Here is a 17,433-nt window from a genome sequence, read left to right on the forward strand (position 1 = left end):
GCTATATAAGATGTGTGTGTGCTGACGTGAGTTGTATTTGTTCTTGTGCAACGAACTGACCACCGCATGTTATGTTTGATAGTCTAAACTCATTAAAAGCATACAAGCCCCACATCTCTTCTTGGTTGATTCCTCTATTTATGTCAAAAAATAAGAAACAATGTGAGAGTTAATGCACCATGCCTATGTGTTTACTATTTGGTTCTCGTAAGATGACTTAATACTGACCTAGATGGAGGGAGTATTCGATTTGACAGCGGGCGGCGCAGTTCCCGATACGTCTTTAATGCTGATGAGGGAGGGAGTAGCGGTTCCCGATATGTTGAACAGCCAATGCATCCTCCTTCAATTAATGCATGATGGAACTAATGGGAGGAGGTCTGGGAAAAGAGGTTGCACGATGTGAATGCAACACAGTTTGCCCTCATTACCCTCATATAAAGGCGCCCCTCCATTCCAATGCATCCACCACATCGTACGCACCTAAGCATTTTCCTAAGCACCTACACTAAGCGCAAAAGAGCTCACACCAGACCCATGGCGGCGATGCGCGTGAGCGGCCCGCGGCTGTGCCAGATGGTCCACGATGCCGGCCTGCGGCATGGCGCTGAGGATCGTCTCCAGACGGTGTTGGAGACCGGCTGGTGGATGGTCACCATCGACGCCAACTACAACTCTCAGTTGGGCCAGATGATCGTTGCCACCATCAACAAGTTCACCGTCCTCAAGAAGCTCACGGACGACATCGCCGTACTCCTCCAGCCCACGCGCCCGGGCTCCTCATTGCCTGCCACCCTAATCGGCCTCCATGGCCGGAACCTCTTTCAAGCACTGGTGGCCCTGCGACTGCCCGCCGATGCCACGAAGAATGTCCACCTGGAGGTCGCGCTCGCTGCGAGGCGCCTCGCCCTGCAAGAATTTGTTGACCTACACATCCATATTTCTTGAGGTCGTACGTTCGTGGATCCATATTTCTTCTTGCCTTCTGTAACCACCACTATGATTGCATCATCATGGCCTTAATTCTTATTGTGCTGTTGCATTCTCATTCCAGTCAATACTGACATGTGCGATCCCTTTGCTTAATTATATGCATCACTGTAACTAGTACTCCATCCGTCAATTTATAAGTTGTGCTTACCTTTTCCATCAACTTCGTGCAACGCGCGGGCATCTTGCTAGAAACACTAGAATATGTCTATATAATCTGTATGTGATAGTACAATTGAAATCTCAAAAAAGACAAATATTTAGGTACGGAGTGTCACATCCCGGTCCTGTTATGCTCTAGGCTAGACCTCATGTGAGCATCATGTTTTAATTCAAATGAAATTTGAATTGAGGGATTTTCAAAGCCTCAGAAACCTTCTAAAAATGATCAACATTAAAATCTTCTCAAAGAAGCCCAAGAAAATGTTCCTCTTAGTCTCTGAAAATATTGCAAAGAGGTAAAACTCAAAACAATATTTTTGGTATCTCAGAGTTAATTATTTTGGGCCTTTGAATTAAATAAATAGCTATTTGCATTGGATATATATTTGATATATAAATAATATATGTCCAATAATACTGGAACATTTTATGTGGTTTGGTATATTTTAGTCCTAGCCACATAACTATTTCCAGGATTTTATAAAATGGTTTAGTGTCTAAAACTAAATCAAAACAAACAACAGAAAATAGAAAACAGAATTAAATAGAAATAAAAGAGAGAGAGAAGGACTTATCTGGCGCTCACCCGGTAGCCAGCCGGCCCAGCTCCTGTGCGGCCCAACCCATCTCCACTTCCCCCCCTGTCGTCTTCCTCCTCGCCAGAAGGACCAAGGCGTGGCGCGCACGCCCGAGAGCCCCGGCCACCTCCTGCTTACCTGCTCGCCGCTGGAGGCACCTGAGGGTGCCACGCACTCCCCTCGACCCTCTCCTACTCTCCCCGTGCCCCTCTCGCTCTCCCTCGCCCTCATCCTCTCCCCCTCCTCTGTCCTCCTCACCCGAACGGAGCCGCCGCCACCGACGAGAACCACCGTGGCCACCGGCCACCCCACACCTCACCGACGCCCCAGGAAGCTCTGCCTCGACCTACTCATCCTCCCCACCACTCCAAGCAACACCAGGAGCCCTGCAGTGACGCCATCGCCGCCATCTTCACCGACGGGCATCGAAGATTGCCGGCCCGATTCTCCGTCTCCAGGTCGCCCCCGAGCCCACTGAGACGCGCTCTGCAACCACAGTGAGCTCATGGACTGATTCCCCCTCCTCTCCTGCTCGCGTTCTTGCTCTAGCCCCGTTCCCCACCTCCGCCGAAGCTCGCCGCCGCCACGCCCGACGAGCTCCATGCTCCTGAGCTCGTCCGCTCGCCCGAGCATCACCAGCGTGCTCGCCGCGCTCCTGTGAACCTGCAGCACCCATGGGTTCTCCCTGTTGTGCACCGTAGCACCGTTTCCGCCAACGCCCGAGGTCCGGCAGCCGCTGAGCTCGACGCCGGCGAGGATTACGGCCACCCCAGCTCGCCCCGGTTGCACTGTTGGATGCGCGGGATCGCCAGCTTCCCGTAGAGCCCAGCGGCGCCTCGAATGGCTCCCTGTATCGCAATTCCGAGCCGCCCCTCCGCTACTATCGTCGCCGGCGACATGTCGCCGACAGGTTTGACCTGATCGGCCCAGGGGTTGACCCCCCCCTGACGTGTGGGCCCAGGCGCCTGCTTAATTAGTGTTAGGTTAGTTAGTGTTAATTAACTTAGTTAATTAGGTGAGCCACTGACATGCGGGCCCCGCCCGGCTAACTAAGTTAGTTAGGGCTAATCATATTTAGGTTAGTCACTGACCAGTGGGCCCAATCCAGTTAGTTAGGGCTAACTAACTCGGTTAGTTGACTGGGTCACTGACCAGTGGGTCCCACTGGTCAGGTTTGACCTGGTCGACGCCTTTGACCTGCTGACGTCACCCCGGCGTCATGCTGACGCAGTATATGCTTCTGGGATTTTAAATAAGTCAGAAATGATTTATTTATTTTCAGAATATGCCCTAAACTTCAATAAATCATAGAAATTCAACCGTAACTCCAAATTAAATAATTTATATATGAAAAATTATCAGAAAAATTCAAGGAATCCATCTGTACCATTTTCATGCATGTTAGAACAACTTATAACTGCTGTTTAGCACAAATTAATTAATGGCATTTGAATAATCACATATGGAGTTTGAATTTGAATCTTGTATTCAAACCAACTTCATTTAATCTGTTGCTAGTTGCATTAGCTCAAAACACATTCATATTGCCATGTCATGATCATGCATCATATTGTGCATTGCATTGATTGTGTTCCCTTCTATGTTGCCGGTATTTGTCCCCTCTCGATAGACGTGATACCGATGATGTGATCGTTGACACTGATGAAGACTCAATGCTATCTTCAGAAGTGCCAGGCAAGCAAAACACCCTTGTTCATTCCGATAAAATCCCACTCTCTCGCTCCTGCTCTCTTTTAATGCATTAGGACAACAACGATTCAACTGTTACTTGCTGCGGTAGCTGAACCCCTTTATCCTTTGCATGACCTGTCATTGCCACAGTAAATAGATGAAACCCACTAGCATGAGTAGGAGTTGTTTGAGCCCTGTTGTGCCTACTCATTCTTGCTTGTTTGTCATGCCTGCTACTGCTTAGAGTTGTGTCAGGTCTGATTTATCCGGGATGAATCAGAGGCGTGTGAACATGTCCTACTGTGTGTGAGCTAAGTGTGTGAACACGATTTGGTAAAGGTAGCGGTGAGAGGCCATGTAGGAGTACATGGTGGGTTGTCTCATTGCAGCCGTCCTCAGGAACTGAGTTCTGTGTTTGTGATCCATGATTCAGCTACTACCATACATTGGGCCCTGAAATATGACCCCGCTCGACTTCTTATTCATCCAAATCCTCTGTCCAGGAGTTGCAAGTAGTTTCTGGTGTTTGTAGTATGCTGGAGGCCGTGCACAGCGCTGACCGGAGGGGTGGGCTGTGATGCGGTAGGCACGTGGCCGGGTATACCGGGCGCCCGTTTGGTGTCACGGAACCCTGTTCACATTGTTTGGGGCTGTGAGCGAAACTCCGGCCGGATCTCCTCATGGATGGAACCCGAATAGGTGATAAACCTGGACTAGAGACTTGAGTGTTTAGGTAGGTCGTGGTCTACACCCACGTCGGCTTTCGCTTGAAGTCTGCCGAGCACATGTCGTGTGCAGACGCTAAGTGGTGGAAACATGTATGAAGAAGTACACCCCTGCAGGGTTAATATCATCTATTCGAATAGCCGTGTCCGCGGTAAAGGACTTCTGGGTTGCTTATATCAGTTCATAGACAAGTGAAAGTGGATACTCTAAAATACGCAAGATAAGCGTGAGTGCTATGGATGGCGTTCTCGTAGGGAGACGGGAGCGGATCCATAGTGGTGTATTGATATGGTGAATATGTGGACTCGTGTGCGCCACCTCAAAAGAGTTGCTTGCAGTCGTAGTTTAGGATAGCCACCGAGTCAAAGCTGGTTTGCTGCAGTTAAAACCCACCATCCCCTTGTTGATAATGATGCATATGTAGTTAGTTCTGATGTAAGTCTTGCTGGGTACATTTGTACTCACGTTTGCCTATTTTATGTTTTTGCAGAGAGACTTCGGTCTCACTAGTAGTTCCACGTGGACTTCGACGTTTAGCTTGTTACCTCAGCTACGATCTTGTGCCCCGGCAGGATCTGGTAGATAGTCAGGCTTCTCAGCCTTTTTCAGTTATAGATGTCTGTACCCAGACATGATAGCTTCCGCTTGTGCTTTGATTTGTATGCTCTGATTGTTGGGTCATGAGGCCCCTGTTTGTAATATCTCGCTCCTCGGAGCCTATTGAATAAATTACTTGAGTCGTAGAGTCATGTTGTGATGCCATGTTGTATTTGCACATATCGAGCATATTGTGTGTATGTTATTGAAATGCTTGGTATGTGTGGGATCTGACCATCTAGTTGTTTATCTTTAGTAGCCTCTCTTACCGGGAAATGTCTCCTAGTGTTTCCACCGAGCCATGGTAGCTTGCTACTGCTCCGGAACACTTAGGCTGGCCGGCATGTGTCCTTCTTCGTTCCTGTGTCTGTCCCTTCGGGGAAATGTCACGCGATGAATACCGGAGTCCTGTTAGCCTGCTACAGCCCGGTTCACCGGAGTCCTGCTAGCCCAGTGCTACAGCCTGGATTCACTCGCTGATGACCGACACGTTCGATGCTGGGTCATGGATGCCTGTCCCTGTAAGTCTATGCCACTTTGGGTTTACGACTAGCCATGTTAGCCCGGGCTCCTTATCATATGGATGCTAGCGACACTGTCATATACTTGTGCCAAAAGGCGCAAACGGTCCCGGGCAAAGGTAGGGCGACACCCGTGGGAATACCGTGCATGAGGCCGCAAAGTGATATGAGGTGTTACATGCTAGATCGATGTGGCATTGAGTCGGGGTCCTGACAGGTTGGTATCAGAGCTTGACTGCCTGTAGGATTACCAAGCCAAACTGGTCGAAGTTGAGTCTAGAAATTCTTTAGTTATATAAGGGAATTGATTGTGGGATGGAACGTAAGGCTCTTTTTACTCCTTATACCTCATGCCCTTCTGATCTGAGTCATCTTATCTTTCCTACGGGGATTAAGAGCTAGGCTATCTCTTCTTTCTATCAGGATCACGCGTTACTAATCCTTAGACTTATAAGATTGTTGGATTTAAGCTTGAGTTCAGTTTCTACTACTTCCGTATGTTAATTGTTGATCTCGAAACCTTGATATTGTGCTTCTGAGTGGTTATGCCACCATTTTTGTGAATGTCTCAAATCTCTTCTGAGCATTTACAGCCGTTATGCTGTCCGAGTCATTCCAGGTTTCTAAATAGTCTGATGCATTTGCAAAATCCTTTCCCTCTGGTTTCGATGCTCCTTTATGCCAGCTCAATCACACTAATTGTTGAGTTGAGGTATTCTACTGCCTCGACCTTTATGTTGGAATAATTATTATGACCCTAGATGTCTTAGGGGATCATCTAGTAGTCTAGCCATGATTTGTGTCCTAGTGTGATGATTCTGGCCTTTATTCTCGAAAGCATTCCGTGATGCTACTTAGGAGTAGGTATTCTATTCCTGGGTTTTGAACCTGAGATTCATCCTACTTACATCATCTTGATAGTGTTGCTAGTTCCTTTAGGATAATAGTAACCTTTGCGATAGTCCTCGAGGTTCATGATACATCCTTCTTCCAATTACCATGAATCATTCTTGGCAGGAGTTCTTTTGAACCAAAAGATGACAACAAGAGCGCTCTCGATGAGTTCTCCATGCTATATTGTGACTCTGCCAGCTCAACCTTTCTGCATGGGTTATCCGGAAGAATTATGTTGAACTTGGTTCGACATACTAATTTATGCATCCACAACTCAGAAAGTTATATGTTCCTTTGAGTTGTCCCTCTTTAGTTGTCTACTGACCTTCGTCTATCAATTGATAGTCAAGAGTATGCGTGCGTTCGTTTATCGATGCCTATTACTCTTGTGGTCCGTCAAGCCATTCTATCGCGGAATGATAGGAGAAATAAACTCCAGTACCTCTTCCATATCTAGGATTGGGTCAAAGCAATTGTGCTCCGCAGATCAAAATGCCAGCCCAGCTTTTGATTCTGTTCTACCCTGAAGTATTACCGTCTTTATGTCAGGATTTTCATGAGGATTGCACTGGCTCTTGTGAATTCTTGATGTAGTGATACTTCTCGCCATCATTATTCATCCCTCGGTTCCGTGTTGTCACAACCGGAATGCCGACAAGTGAATCGTGATGTGTGAATTCAATACTCCTAGCAACCTTGTTGCTTGGTAGTTAATGGACAATAATTTCATTCTTAGCGTGTTGGTTTTGAATCATCATTCTAAGGTTGATCATGCTACCTAGTCCTTGTTCTCGGTGCACTCCTCGATCGATGAGTTAGGATTATTTCAAATCTTCGCTCTATTGATCATATCGTCTTGCCCTCAAAAGCAAGATTGTTCTCGAGCTTAGTAACATATCGGTGGTTCGTGATTTTCCGAAGATCTTCTCGGAAGTGTTACCAGGTTGTCACCTGACCGCTGTGTTGAGCTCGTGATCAAGTTGGTTTCTTGTGAACCACCCTTCCCCAAGAATCTGTGTTGGATATCCCTGAGCTAGTTGGTTAAGCTAGACAACAACTTGGAGGGTTGGAAGATAAAAGCTTGCCTGACTTAGTTCGTCCCAAAGGGATATTCTTGTGTAGTGTGTGTTGAAGAAAGATGATATCTTCATCGATTGGTCCCTGTGATCAGTTGCTGGACCTATTGTCTTATCAATCCTTTGATTGAGTGTGGGCTATCGTCAAATCAAATCAGTACCAACGATTCTCGTAATGTTGTCTTATTCGTGGTTGATCCCTCGAGCATACACCATTACATCTTTGGTCTGACCAATGTTATCACCGAGTTCACTTAACTATGGAATTCCTTTTAAAAGGAAACCTAGATGAATTGTTGTTGAGCCCATTGGCAACATAGTTATCTCCTCCATGATGTTGTTGAACATTAAGCTAGTGTTGGAAACTTTTGAAAGCATTTTCTTCATGCTAGCTCATGAAGTATTTGTTTGATGAAAGGAGTGACTTCCTCTTATACACGTGCATTTGGTGAGAGTTGCCGCCGTGAATTTGAGAAAGATTGTTTTGTTTCCTTTGGAATCATCCCAAATCAGTCATGCACACGTGCGAAGTATTCTGTAGTCTGGAGACTTGCAACCTTCATTCTATATGTGTCCCTAGCACACTAAGCCACTGATTGACTTGTTCAAGGAAAAGAAGTCTATGCTTGGGATCTAATCCATGGACTTGCGTAAAGACTTCGATATCCTCGATTATGGTTCCCCACCCGAACTCGGTAGTGTTTGATTATAAGACTACTACGTGGCCATGCTTGTCTGGGACAACGTGTTCACATGTTAGTAGCAGAACCAGGTCATGTTTGGAGCTTGCTATCGTAGTTCATTCCCAAGAATCTCGCAACGTCATCTCATCGATTTGTGTTGCAAACTTTCGTTTTTCTTCCTAGACTCGATGAGTCTGGAATATCCTGACACCAACCAGATCTGAATCTCAGGCAGATATGATGGTTTGGAACATTTCCCAAGAACTATAATATTGGTCCCTCGATAACCGGTAAAGTGGATGTCGTGGCCAACACACCCAGCCGGAAGACCTATTATTGTAGTATCTTGTTTGAGGAAGTTGGCCACCTCCCCATAGGGATTTCGTAGGATTTACTCCCTAGTTGCCCCTATGGATTTTGAGATCCCGAAGTCCGACCTTTTTACTTGATGTTCTAGATATCAAACCATATCTATGAATGTGTTACACTAGCACATCAAGGAGAACATTAGAAGCGGAGTGCTAAATGTCTCTCGGTCGATCATCCAGATTTTATTTCCTTGGCCCCGCCAAGGGTGAAATCTAAGAAAGTGTTATCTTTCTTTGCATCTGCATCATCCATCATCATTCATCATGGTAGCAAGTTGTGTTGCCAGGATCCTTGACACGGATATTGGTAAAACCTTGATGATTGTGGAAATGCTCAAGTTCTTGAGAGCACGCACAAGCGCTACGTGATATCATCGGCACTAACTGGGATTCCTCTCAGTTTCCTCGGCAATGCTATGACCTTTTCAAACAGTGAATTCACTCTCTATTGTTGGGTTCTTCCCCAGTTACCAGAATCATTCCCAGCATTTGCATTTTGTTCCCAGCTGGCACCGCCAATGTGCCATTCTACCATGGGTCTCTTCCATTTCTGGTGATAAGCAAATTCATCCATTACGTTGTCTTCAACTAGGTAATCCACATCATCCAAGTCCGAGTATGCCATTCTACCGACCCCCTCCAAATGATCGCTTGTGATTGCCTTAGGCTGGTATAAAGAGTTTCAATGATCTTTGAATCAAAGGTAATTCTTTTTGCCACTTAAGGGGATATATCTACGAGTCACCATCCCTAAGGTGCCTCGTTGTGGTATCATGGCAACTCAACTCCTCGCTACGATGACAATCGTTTACCACCTTTTAAGTGTGGAATTGTAGTCTACCTGGTAAACCTCGTCATCTGCTCCACTCCATCCCTCTAGAGGTGTGCTTCGTCCCTCAGCTCGAGAAATGTTGCTATGTCCCATTCCGTGAGTTAATCCTGAGTTGTTCGACCTTCGAGGAGATTGATCCTTCTAGAGTTCCCCTCCTTCTCTCGTTGTCATGTTGGTTGGAGTTTCCAGAGCAAGACGTCGAGACAGGATGATGATCAAATCAACGTTCCTATGAAGTGCAACCTGGATCGTGAAGATTGTGCTAGGTCGCGTTCCCCCTTCATCTTACCCTACGCTTGAATCTCGAGACGAGATTTTTGTTTAGTGGGGGTGAGTTGTCACATCCCTGGTCCTGTTATGCACTAGGCTAGACCTCATGTGAGCATCATGTTTTAATTCAAATGAAATTTGAATTGAGGGATTTTCAAAGCCTCAGAAACCTTCTAAAAATGATCAACATTAAAATCTTCTCAAAGAAGCCCAAGAAAATGTTCCTCTTAGTCTCTGAAAATATTGCAAAGAGGTAAAACTCAAAACAATATTTTTGGTATCTCAGAGTTAATTATTTTGGGCCTTTGAATTAAATAAATAGCTATTTGCATTGGATATATATTTGATATATAAATAATATATGTCCAATAATACTGGAACATTTTATGTGGTTTGGTATATTTTAGTCCTAGCCACATAACTATTTCCAGGATTTTATAAAATGGTTTAGTGTCTAAAACTAAATCAAAACAAACTACAGAAAATAGAAAACAAAATTAAATAGAAATAAAAGAGAGAGAGAGAAGGACTTATCTGGCGCTCACCCGGTAGCCAGCCGGCCCAGCTCCTGTGCGGCCCAACCCATCTCCACTTCCCCCCCCTGTCGTCTTCCTCCTCGCCAGAAGGACCGAGGCGTGGCGCGCGCGCCCGAGAGCCCCGGCCACCTCCTGCTTACCTGCTCGCCGCTGGAGGCACCTGAGGGTGCCACGCACTCCCCTCGACCCTCTCCTACTCTCCCCGTGCCCCTCTCGCTCTCCCTCGCCCTCATCCTCTCCCCCTCCTCTGTCCTCCTCACCCGAACGGAGCCGCCGCCACCGACGAGAACCACCGTGGCCACCGGCCACCCCACGCCTCACCGACGCCCCAGGAAGCTCTGCCTCGACCTACTCATCCTCCCCACCACTCCAAGAAACACCAGGAGCCCTGCAGTGACGCCATCGCCACCATCTTCACCGACGGGCATCGAAGATCGCCGGCCCGATTCTCCGTCTCCAGGTCGCCCCCGAGCCCACTGAGACGCGCTCTGCAACCACAGTGAGCTCATGGACCGATTCCCCCTCCTCTCCTGCTCGCGTTCTTGCTCTAGCCCCGTTCCCCACCTCCGCCGAAGCTCGCCGCCGCCACGGCCGACGAGCTCCATGCTCCTGAGCTCGTCCGCTCGCCCGAGCATCACCAGCGTGCTCGCCGCGCTCCTATGAACCTGCAGCACCCACGGGTTCTCCCTGTTGTGCACCGTAGCACCATTTCCGCCAACGCCCGAGGTCCGGCAGCCGCTGAGCTCGACGCCGGCGAGGATTACGGCCACCCCAGCTCGCCCCGGTTGCACTGTTGGATGCGCGGGATCGCCAGCTTCCCGTAGAGCCCAGCGGCGCCTCGAATGGCTCCTTGTATCGCAATTCCGAGCCGCCCCGCCGCTACTGTCGTCGCCGGCGACATGTCGCCGGCAGGTTTGACCTGATCGGCCCAGGGGTTGACCCCCCCTAACGTGTGGGCCCAGGCGCCTGCTTAATTAGTGTTAGGTTAGTTAGTGTTAATTAACTTAGTTAATTAGGTGAGCCACTGACATGCGGGCCCTGCCCGGCTAACTAAGTTAGTTAGGGCTAATCATATTTAGGTTAGTCACTGACCAGTGGGCCCAATCCAGTTAGTTAGGGCTAACTAACTCGGTTAGTTGACTGGGTCACTGACCAGTGGGTCCCACTGGTCAGGTTTGACCTGGTCGACGCCTTTGACCTGCTGACGTCACCCCCGGCGTCATGCTGACGCAGTATATGCTTCTGGGATTTTAAATAAGTCAGAAATGATTTATTTATTTTCAGAATATGCCCTAAACTTCAATAAATCATAGAAATTCAACCGTAACTCCAAATTAAATAATTTATATATGAAAAATTATCAGAAAAATTCAAGGAATCCATCTGTACCATTTTCATGCATGTTAGAACAACTTATAACTGCTGTTTAGCACAAATTAATTAATGGCATTTGAATAATCACATATGGAGTTTGAATTTGAATCTTGTATTCAAACCAACTTCATTTAATCTGTTGCTAGTTGCATTAGCTCAAAACACATTCATATTGCCATGTCATGATCATGCATCATATTGTGCATTGCATTGATTGTGTTCCCTTCTATGTTGCCGGTATTTGTCCCCTCTCGATAGACGTGATACCGATGATGTGATCGTTGACACTGATGAAGACTCAATGCTATCTTCAGAAGTGCCAGGCAAGCAAAACACCCTTGTTCATTCCGATAAAATCCCACTCTCTCGCTCCTGCTCTCTTTTAATGCATTAGGACAACAACGATTCAACTGTTACTTGCTGCGGTAGCTGAAACCCTTCATCAGTGTTCCCTTCTATGTTGCCGGTATTTGTCCCCTCTCGATAGACGTGATACCGATGATGTGATCGTTGACACTGATGAAGACTCAATGCTATCTTCAGAAGTGCCAGGCAAGCAAAACACCCTTGTTCATTCCGATAAAATCCCACTCTCTCGCTCCTGCTCTCTTTTAATGCATTAGGACAACAACGATTCAACTGTTACTTGCTGCGGTAGCTGAACCCCTTTATCCTTTGCATGACCTGTCATTGCCACAGTAAATAGATGAAACCCACTAGCATGAGTAGGAGTTGTTTGAGCCCTGTTGTGCCTACTCATTCTTGCTTGTTTGTCATGCCTGCTACTGCTTAGAGTTGTGTCAGGTCTGATTTATCCGGGATGAATCAGAGGCGTGTGAACATGTCCTACTGTGTGTGAGCTAAGTGTGTGAACACGATTTGGTAAAGGTAGCGGTGAGAGGCCATGTAGGAGTACATGGTGGGTTGTCTCATTGCAGCCGTCCTCAGGAACTGAGTTCTGTGTTTGTGATCCATGATTCAGCTACTACCATACATTAGGCCCTGAAATATGACCCCGCTCGACTTCTTATTCACCCAAATCCTCTGTCCAGGAGTTGCAAGTAGTTTCTGGTGTTTGTAGTATGCTGGAGGCCGTGCACAGCGCTGACCGGAGGGGTGGGCTGTGATGCGGTAGGCACATGGCCGGGTATACCGGGCGCCCGTTTGGTGTCACGGAACCCTGTTCACATCGTTTGGGGCTGTGAGCGAAACTCCGGCCGGATCTCCTCATGGATGGAACCCGAATAGGCGATAAACCTGGACTAGAGACTTGAGTGTTTAGGTAGGTCGTGGTCTACACCCACGTCGGCTTTCGCTTGAAGTCTGCCGAGCACATGTCGTGTGCAGACGCTAAGTGGTGGAAACATGTATGAAGAAGTACACCCCTGCAGGGTTAATATCATCTATTCGAATAGCCGTGTCCGCGGTAAAGGACTTCTGGGTTGCTTATATCAGTTCATAGACAAGTGAAAGTGGATACTCTAAAATACGCAAGATAAGCGTGAGTGCTATGGATGGCGTTCTCGTAGGGAGACGGGAGCGGATCCATAGTGGTGTATTGATATGGTGAATATGTGGACTCGTGTGCGCCACCTCAAAAGAGTTGCTTGCAGTCGTAGTTTAGGATAGCCACCGAGTCAAAGCTGGCTTGCTGCAGTTAAAACCCACCATCCCCTTGTTGATAATGATGCATATGTAGTTAGTTCTGATGTAAGTCTTGCTGGGTACATTTGTACTCACATTTGCCTATTTTATGTTTTTGCAGAGAGACTTCGGTCTCACTAGTAGTTCCACGTGGACTTCGACGTTTAGCTTGTTACCTCAGCTACGATCTTGTGCCCCGGCAGGATCTGGTAGATAGTCAGGCTTCTCAGCCTTTTTCAGTTATAGATGTCTGTACCCAGACATGATAGCTTCCGCTTGTGCTTTGATTTGTATGCTCTGATTGTTGGGTCATGAGACCCCTGTTTGTAATATCTCGCTCCTCGGAGCCTATTGAATAAATTACTTGAGTCGTAGAGTCATGTTGTGATGCCATGTTGTATTTGCACATATCGAGCATATTGTGTGTATGTTATTGAAATGCTTGGTATGTGTGGGATCTGACCATCTAGTTGTTTATCTTTAGTAGCCTCTCTTACCGGGAAATGTCTCCTAGTGTTTCCACCGAGCCATGGTAGCTTGCTACTGCTCCGGAACACTTAGGCTGGCCGGCATGTGTCCTTCTTCGTTCCTGTGTCTGTCCCTTCGGGGAAATGTCACGTGATGAATACCGGAGTCCTGTTAGCCTGCTACAGCCCGGTTCACCGGAGTCCTGCTAGCCCAGTGCTACAGCCTGGATTCACTCGCTGATGACCGACACGTTCGATGCTGGGTCATGGATGCCTGTCCCTGTAAGTCTGTGCCACTTTGGGTTTACGACTAGCCATGTCAGCCCGGGCTCCTTATCATATGGATGCTAGCGACACTGTCATATACGTGTGCCAAAAGGCGCAAATGGTCCCGGGCAAAGGTAGGGCGACACCCGTGGGAATACCGTGCGTGAGGCCGCAAAGTGATATGAGGTGTTACATGCTAGATCGATGTGGCATTGAGTCGGGGTCCTGACACGGAGGGAGTAATATATTAGGAGTATATCAAAACAATAGTTATTTCTTTCAAGTTTGTGAACAAATACTACTATTCTACTACTTCGGATCCGTCGTAATGCTCGGGCACATTGCTGGTAAAAGGAAAAGGCCTGCCGCGTTCGCGTCGCACCCCCACATGCCCCGGAATCGGGAGTACAACATGCAGTGGGGTTTGGATGCAAATGAAGATGAAGGGGAGGTCAAGAAGCCGAGGAGAATCGGTTCCCGATGGAGAAGTAAATGGGAGAAGTGGCATGCAGGCAGTTGATTAGACGTCTAGGTAGACTAAACGAAAAGGCTATGTGGGTAGACTGATGAGTCGTACCTGTTCGTGTACGTGCCCATCCTTCCTGATAGGTGGGACCTATGCAAACAGATAAAAAAATGTGTCGTAGTTTTTTTTGAGCGCGTGAGTGGGAGACGCAACATTCTCTGGTTAAGGAATACTCCCTCCGTTTAGGTGAGTATAAGTCACCTTATGAAAATCAGGTTTTCCCAAAACCTTTAGGCATGGAGCATTAACTTCCTGCTCGATCCCCTCCCAGCCTCGTTAGCCAGCGTTCTCTTCCTCTACTGCCGCGTTCTACCTTTCCATTTTTCCTCTTCTCAAGTGTGGAACGATCTGCATGCCGTCCCTGATGCACCAGAACGACCACTGCATGCATCACGGCAGGGCCTTGATGGGCATGCACGAGAATTTGGTTCTGCTCGCAATATGGATGATACCTGAACGATGATGTGAACATGCATGCTAGCACGGGAGACCTATTTCCGCTATACAATACTGCAGTACTCATGTTCCTACTAGTAGTAGTAGTACAACTATGGTACACTTGATGGTCAAAATACTATTCATCCGGTCCTCACAGTGAAGTGACAACACCCTGCGCCTGACACTAGTCCAGACGGCGTTTTCGGGTTACCAAAGTCAGCCTCACCCTGTGCACTGTGCAGTCTGTCACTGCCGCTGTACATCACATTGGCGCCTCGCCTCGTCTCCCTCTCCGCTCCCATAGCACCACTCCATCTCCATCTCCTTCTCCGTCTCCGTCTCCGTCTCCATCTCACTGTGCCGCCGTGTACCGTTGCCTCACTCGCCTCCCCCAGTACCACTATTCCCTCGCTAGCCGCTCCAGCACCGACATCCTTCTCCCCCATAAATCAAGCCCCCTTCCAAACTCCACCATGGCCGAATGCGAACCGTGCAGCATCCATATGAGCCGCGATTGGAGCAATCTCCCCAGTGACATCCTCAACCTCTGTTGTTCATGTATGGATATGTTGAGCGCCCTGTGGCTGGCTGCATGCTCGAGGGACATGCACATGGCCATCATCGATGCGAGGCCTAAGCTTTTCAAGACACCCTGCTTGCTGCTATCTGGTCTTGCGAGATTGGCTCACCATGATACGGAGGCGTGCATGATGCCCCTCGACTTCAATCCAATCTCCATTAGCCAAAACTTCTTTGCAGGTATTTAGTGGGTCGCCGTACATCATTTCCCTCGACATCGATCCGATCACCATCGCCCAAAACTTCTTGGCAGGTATGTACTGGGTCGACATGAACTCCCACTGGATGGCTGCCTTCAAAGAAGATGGTAAAAAGTTGGTGCTCGTGAACTTCCAGACCTCCCATGAGATTATCCTTCCTCCGTTGGATTATATAGAGTATTACCATCGCGGTCCAAGTCATCTAGATTACTACGTCAGTTGGACGGACCTTGTTTTGCAGAAGATTGTAGAAACATGCACCACACTATTGGTTTCATCTAACCATACATTAGGGAACTAAATGTGATATGGAGAACTCTATATTTGGAAGTAGTGAAATCCTGCAATGCTTACCATGTGTACATACCTATATTCGCCCTTCAGCAATCAATGGCTAGAATAATATCCTCACAAAATTTTTACCCACAGAACACGAGTATATAACAATGCATGGTCTGTTAGTTACCTTGAAGAATTTGTTTGTGAGGACAGAACATGATTACATAACATGCATGACATGGTAGTTTCCTGTGAAGAATCGATTGCGAGATAACATGAGTATAACCATGCATGGCACTTATATATTTTCGAACCCAGTATACATTTCCCTGTATTTTCCTCCCAGTTCCAATAGGGACATATCAATGATGTTTCTTGCATTATCCTACTCATACCCTGAACAATGCTGATCTTACATTAACAATGCCTGTCCTTTTTGATATGATGCAGTGTCCCTACAGTTACTGCCCTTTGTAATCACACCACCTTTGCCAAAAACAGGGAAGCACAACTGGTTCCTCGCTCGATCAGATGACGACAAAAGACTGATGATCATTCGGACACATGAGCCGGAAAAGTTATATTGCAAAACCCCACTATATACAAGCATCGTGTAATACGTGAGTATCCGGACAGTGGTTGTTACGTCTATGAGCAAGATACCAGCTTGTTGGGGCCTTTAGGATTTTTTTTTAGTTGGAGGCGGGTAAACAGCCTTGGTTCACACTCTCTGTTTCTCGGACTCAATTATCCGATTAACCAGGAGATCACCGTTGGCAAGGACCTTGATGGCAGAGAGGCTTTGTTTGCTATGAAAAACTGTGTCTACACGGCAAGCCCTAGGAGTTCGGGAGCAAACTCCCCTGATTGTCAATGATACAACCTGCAGCCAAAAGAAGGTGAGAATGACAAAGGCATGGATTAACTTTGATCCTTGGATGTCTCAATTACGACAGGCGGTGATGTGGTTCAAGCCTTCAGGTTGATAGGTAATTAGGCTATTGCATCGAAAGGGTGGAGTACTGGTGTCTCTGGATCACCGGTCGCTGAAGCGGGGCTGCAAATTATGATGATGTTGGATCATCTCTTTGAATGACTTTGTTGTCTTTGCTGCTGGTTCTGGATGGGTAGTTCTTTCTTTTGTTATGCATATTCCTTGTCATTTGGTCATCCTCGTCTATGTCACTCTTACTATGTAATAGTTGCTTCTGTTTAGAATGTCATTCTCGTCTGGATCACGAGAGTCTGAGCACTGCAGATGGGTGCGTTTTGGTGGTGTAGCAAGACTTCTTATGAACTATCATGTCTTGCTGTTTATGTCAGTAGTAGTCACTAGTCAGTGTTTGAATGTTGTATATATCGTTGTTTCGAACTATTTATTGTCTCGAACTACTAGTGGGCTAAATGAGGGCATCACCATTCTCTAGTGTTCAGAGTATATCTCCTTTTTTCAAGTTATATAATTTGAGCTCAGTGTCTTTTCAATGATGTACACTTGTTTGGGCCAATGAGGTGTCGTTGAATATGGGCCGAGTAGTAACGCAATGCCAAATAGGTCAATTATGACTCTTAGGCCGGGCTCTCAAAAGATCCTAAAAAAAGACTTGCTCATCGAAGTCTGTCCGCCACCGGCTGATTTCTTCATCACGTTCCGGACAACTTTTGACTGCAGTCATGTGTTCGAATCTTCCCGGTGTTTGTTCTATGATGGCGCACTGGTGAGCTTTGATCGGT

Source organism: Triticum aestivum, chromosome 6A (genome assembly GCF_018294505.1).
Source record: "Triticum aestivum cultivar Chinese Spring chromosome 6A, IWGSC CS RefSeq v2.1, whole genome shotgun sequence".
NCBI lineage: Eukaryota > Viridiplantae > Streptophyta > Magnoliopsida > Poales > Poaceae > Triticum > Triticum aestivum.